Source organism: Silene latifolia, chromosome X, assembly GCF_048544455.1.
Source record: "Silene latifolia isolate original U9 population chromosome X, ASM4854445v1, whole genome shotgun sequence".
NCBI lineage: Eukaryota > Viridiplantae > Streptophyta > Magnoliopsida > Caryophyllales > Caryophyllaceae > Silene > Silene latifolia.
The window spans coordinates 187,174,634-187,180,408 of NC_133537.1; the positions used below are offsets into that span (position 1 = coordinate 187,174,634).

Below are 5,775 nucleotides of genomic sequence, written 5' to 3' on the forward strand. Positions count from 1 at the left end.
GGAAACCAACATGGGGAATGATTCATGCTTAAATTTATATGCTTTCATGTTTTATTTGCTTGCTTGTTTTGATCTCAACTCATGCACATGTTATATTTGATGAAATGCTAAGCCTATGAATCCTTGCATTTACTATCATCTTCTATCTTTTCAATGAGACTTGTAAGACATAACCCAACTCGAGTCTCATTAGACCATGCATGTTGTTGAGTAGGGAAGATTAAGTCGACTTGTAGGTGTTGTACAATCTAATCGATTCGGCTCCGGGACCCAAACTTTCCTAGGATTGTAAGATATAACCCAACTCAATCCATCACAACAATAATTGCTTGCTTATAATTTGAGAACATGTTTGTATGATCAATTCCCATGATTCCCCTATGATCTTATGACACCCTAGTGCTTTTTAATCAATTGTTTACACCCCTTTTAATTCATCTTGCTAGTTTATTTTCATTGCTATTTGACTTAGTGACCTTCTACATCAACCCAATTTGTGACACCCCTAAGACACCACTAGTTTCAATAGAAATCTCGTTTCAATACCCGTCCCTTGGGATCCGACCTTTACTTGCCTCTTTACTAATTGTAGAGTTGTTTGTGAAGTTATAAATTGTGTTTTGATTCGGACGTGACCCAACGACCACACCTTTAATTGTGAACACGAAACGGACCGATCAAAAATGGTGCCGTTGCCGGGGACGGTGTTTGTTTGATTTAGATTTCCTTTTTATTGTTATTAGTTGTGTCTTTCTTCGCCTTGGGGAAGTAAAATTCCTCAAGGTTTGTTCTAATTGTTTTCGAGTTGTTTGATATTTTGCATGTCTAGAAGGTCACAAGGTGATTTGTTACCTTTTGACCGTGAAATCGAAAGAATCTTGACCAACAATAGGAGACTTGTTAGGAGGAATTTAAGAGGTATTAGTGAAGTTGTTCAACCAACTATTGAGTTCGTCAATCCTTTCGCAATAGAAGGAGAGGAGAACCCATTACACAATACCCCACAAAATCAACCTACAATGCCTAGATTCTCGTCACACTCCGTACCCACCAAGGAGAACCTACCAAATGGTACTCCTACACCGCAACATCTAACCGGAAATTTTATTGCCAAGTCCGCCTTCATCCAATTAGTTGAAAGGAGCCAATTTGGGGGGATGCCTAGTGAAGACCCTCATTCTCATATGGAAAACTTTTGCGACTATTATGATGCAATCTCTCAAACGGGTGTGACTCAAGACCAAATTAGATGGGTCTTATTTCCTTTTTCTCTAATTGGCACCGCGAAGCAATGGTTGAAGGGCCTTGATAAGGCCACCCTCGGAATAGATTCTTGGAAGAAGTTAGCTCTAGCCTTCTACAAAAAATTCTACCCACCGGAAAAGACTAACATGCTAAGAGCTCAAATTACGGGTTTTAAGCAAAGGGATGAAGAATCTTTGTATGAAGCTTGGGAGCGGTTCAAGGGAATTTGTCGCTCATGTCCTCACCATGGACTTAGCGAATGGTTTTTGGTACAACAATTTTGGAATGGTCTATATGAGGATTCAAGGAACATTCTCAACATGGGATCAAATGGAATGTTCACCGAAGTTGATGACAATCAAACATGGAACAAGATTGAGGAAATGGCGGTCCATAACTCACAATATAGTAGACCTCGCAAGGCTACTAGAGGAGGAAAGCATGAAGTGGACTCCGTTACTCAATTGGGTGCTCAACTTAGTGCTCATATTGACACAATCAATTTGAAGTTTGAAAAAGCTATGGCTAGACTTGAATAAGTCTCAAAATCACCAAAGCATCATGTTAATGCCATGACGGCATCCTCATCAATCCCAAGTGGGATATGTGAGAATTGTGGAACTTTGGGACATGACCAAGGTGAATGTAGGGGAACAAATGAACAAGTGAATGCTTTCCAAGCATACAAGAGTGGTACCCCTTATTCCAACTATTACAATGAAAACACCAAATTTCATCCAAATCTCTCATACAAAAGCCAAAATGTTCAAAACCCTCAAACAACATACACTCCACCACCCATGAGAAACCAAAATCAAAGACCCTTTTACAATCAAAACCAAGGTTACCAAAATCAAAATCCATACAATCACCAAAATGACCAAGGTTTTGATGTCCAAAAAGCGGTCCTCCAAATGCAAAAGAATCAACAAGAATTTTTCACTCAAATGCAAAAAGATAGCCAAGCAAAGGAAACCACCATCAACAACATCCTAGCTCACACCAAGATGTTGGAAACACAATTGACTCAACTAGCATCTTCAAGCTCACAAAGACAAAAGGGGCAATTACCACCTCAAAGTAATCCCCCTAGACATGAAACGGTTAGTGCCATTCACTTGAGAAGTGGTACAAGGTATGAATCACCAAGGAAGCAAGTTGAGGATGAAGTTGTGGAAGCTAGTAACAAGGAAGAAATTGTGCAAAGCTCCAAAGATGGAGAATCATAAAAAGAAGAAAGTTCAAAGAAAAATGAAGACAAGGTCAAGGAGAAGGAGCCCATTGTGATTAGACTTCCTTTTCCAAGTCGTCAAGCCAAGCCCAAATTTGATGATCAACTTGGAAAGTTCATGGAAATTGTGAAGAATTTGGAAGTCTCGATTCCTTTCACGGAATTAATCAATCACGTGCCGGCCTATGCGAAATACATGAAAGATATCCTCACAAAGAAGAAGTCGATCCGGCAGCTTGAGACTATCGCCTTCACAAAGGTGAGTAGTGCAATACTTCAAGGGAGTTCACCTCCAAAGTTAAAGGATCCGGGAAGCTTCTCAATACCGTGTACCATTGGCGACACAACGATCAACAAAGCCTTATGTGATCTCGGGGCTAGTGTGAGTCTCATGCCGTACTCGGTGAGTAAAAGGTTGGGGATGGGAGAGCTTAAATGCACCAACATCACACTCCAAATGGCCGATAGATCGACAAAGACACCATTAGGGATATGGGAAGATGTCCCCGCATTGAATTGGGAAGTTTTTCATCCCGGTGGACTTTGTCATTGTTGATATGGAGGAAGATTCCAACATTCCAATCATTCTAGGAAGACCTTTCCTACACACCGCGGGTGCGGTGATTGATGTGAAACATGGTGAGCTCACTCTAGAAGTGGGAGATGAAAGCATAACCTTTAATCTTGACAAGACTATGAGAGCTCCTCATTTGCATGAACCATGTTTTATGATTGATCATTATAGCCGAAAGGATGAAAGGAAGAAATCGGAACTCCAATGGAAGAAAAAAATTGAAGATGCTCCATTCAAAGAGCAAGTGACTTGTGACAAGGAGAGCTTGCAAAACTCATCAAAATCAACCAAAGAAGAAGAGGAAGGCCTCATTGGCCAAAAGAAGAATTTGGGAGAGTTGTCTCCATCAAATCAAGAGATTTTCAATGATCAACTTAATGAAGTTTGTGGTCTTTGGGACGACAAATTTGAAGGGATTTTTAATCCCTACATTGGTAATGCCATCGATCAAGACCAACAATAAGGGCAAAGGACTATTGAAGACCTCTACCATAATAATGAACAAGCTTTTGATTACTTTTTCAAGGTGTTGAGCAACATCAACAACACCTTGAACATGCCCCCTTGACATCTCATCAAGAATGAGAGTTTGGTGTAGTCCTCCCTAAACCACCATTTGTAAATATTTCTAACTCCCTAACTCGCATTTCAATTCTTGTATTGCATTTTTGTCATCTTTGGATTTATTTTATTTACTTTGATCAAGATATTTGTTATGTTTGAGAGAAGTGAGGGAGGGACTAACAATTTTAATTGATGTGTAGTGCTTTACCTTAGTGTGGGGATGACAATTGCCTAGGCTATCCATGCCTTAGTAGTGCCCCCACAATGACGAACACAAGATTTGAAGAAGAATAGAAGAATGGTAAGGGAAATGCATTGTGCACGGATGGAATCGAATCGGGTACAAAAGGGTAGAATCCGAGCGGATTCAAGAGAATCCGCCCGCTTTTTCCCGCAATCCGAGCGTCATCGGGTTAAAGACGCACGTCCCTATGAGATGCAATTTTGAAATATTTTTGACTGTAAGAGAATCCGGGCGTCCCGAGCAGCAATCGCCCGTCTCTCGCAAATCCGTCCGTCTTGGATAGAAGACGCCGTCTTCTCTCGCTAAGGAAAACAAGCAAAATTTCTGGACTCAAATCCGTCCGTCTTCAAGAGAATCCGCCCGTCCCGTATCAAGAAAATCCGAGCGTCTTCTTCTGAATCCGCCCGTCTTTAGGCGAGTTTTATCAAACCAGAAAGTGCCAGAATCCGCCCGATTGGGCCAGAATCCGCACGGATTGCCCCTGCAGTTCGAAAATTTCGGTCTTTATAAAACCCCTCCCACCTTCATTCATTCATTCATTCATTCATTCATAACACTACTTCAAAACATCAAAACCCTCATCCTCTCCATCACAAAAACAAAATCCCTCAACAACATTCACCAAAATCAAATCAAATCATCCTTTCAACAACAAATCAATCACTCCTTTTTCAACAAAAATAAAAATCAAGCACAAAATCTTCAACCTTTGAGTCGATTTTTGAGTTCATAAAGGCAAAGCCTTTCACCTTTAAATCGACTTGGGTACACTACAAATTGAAGGTTTTTCATTCTTTTCTTGGTTAAATCATCAATGGCAAGGACTAAGGGAGCAACAAAGGCAACAAAGGCACCAAAGGCACTTTCACAAAGGCAAAAGGCTCTTCAAGCAAAGAAAGCATTGGCTATGGTAGTAGCAACACCAAACTTGGAAGTGCAACAACAACAACAACCTTCTATGGGATCAACAACATCTTCTACTCCGGAAATCGATCAACTTTTGCATTATCCGGAGGTAACTTTTATTTCCAAAACCCATAGAGATACTTTTGCCAAGTTTGCTAGGAAATCAATTCAATCCACCAAATTTATTTGTGAAGACACCTTGGGAAAGTTGGGTGTCCTTGAGCAAACTAGAGCCTTTTTCAAAGCCATGGGGTTAGAGAAATTATTTTAATCAAAAGAGTTGACATACCCCTCCCTTACCTTGGAATTTTTGAGTTCTTTGAAAGTCACCAAAGTTGAGAGTAGGGAGAATCTCGAGTTTCGTCTAGCTAATGTTAGTAGACGCATTTCCTTTAGGGAATTGAGTGAAATCTTGGGTCTTAGTGATGAACCGAGTTATTTTAAGAATTATGGAAAGTATGACCCCGACCCTCTTTGGGAGGCAATTTCCGGGAGGAAATTTGAGGACTTTCATGCGAGTCGTGCTCTTTTAGTCCACCATCCGGGCATAAGAGTATGGCACAAGGTCATGGGAAACACCATGATTGCAAGGAAAAATACCAACCATTTCACCAAACTTGATTTTTTTCTCCTTGAATCGGCTTTGAACATTGGAAGAGTACACACCAAGCCTTACAATTCTTTGAGGCTCTTGGTAGATAGATGGCTCAACATTGATTGTGGGAAGAAGGGCACTACCGTTATTGTCAATGGCGGCCTAGTCACTATCCTAGCTAAGTACTTTGATCCTAACTTCAATAAGGATAACAAGTATAAAGCAAAGGAGGGTGGCCATCTTGTTGATTTGCATACTATGATACACAAATACAAGTGGGTTGCTCATAACCCTCTTGATACCAAGTATGGATGGCTCACTAGTGAAGCTAGATCGTTCACTTTGCCTTCAAAGATTTGTCGTCTAAGCGTCCACCGGACCAATTATCTACTTCCCCTTTCTAAAGAGGCCGAGTA

The 5,775-nt window shown here is 40.7% G+C and overlaps 1 non-coding gene across 1 annotated transcript; it reads right to left on the reverse strand.

Annotated features, from left to right (window-relative positions):
* Positions 1 to 1,391: 1,391 nt before the first annotated feature.
* Positions 1,392 to 1,498, reverse strand: LOC141625880 (small nucleolar RNA R71). Its single transcript, XR_012535626.1, has one exon. It is a non-coding gene; the product is annotated as a small nucleolar RNA R71 (small nucleolar RNA).
* Between the last annotated feature and the right edge of the window lie 4,277 nt (positions 1,499 to 5,775).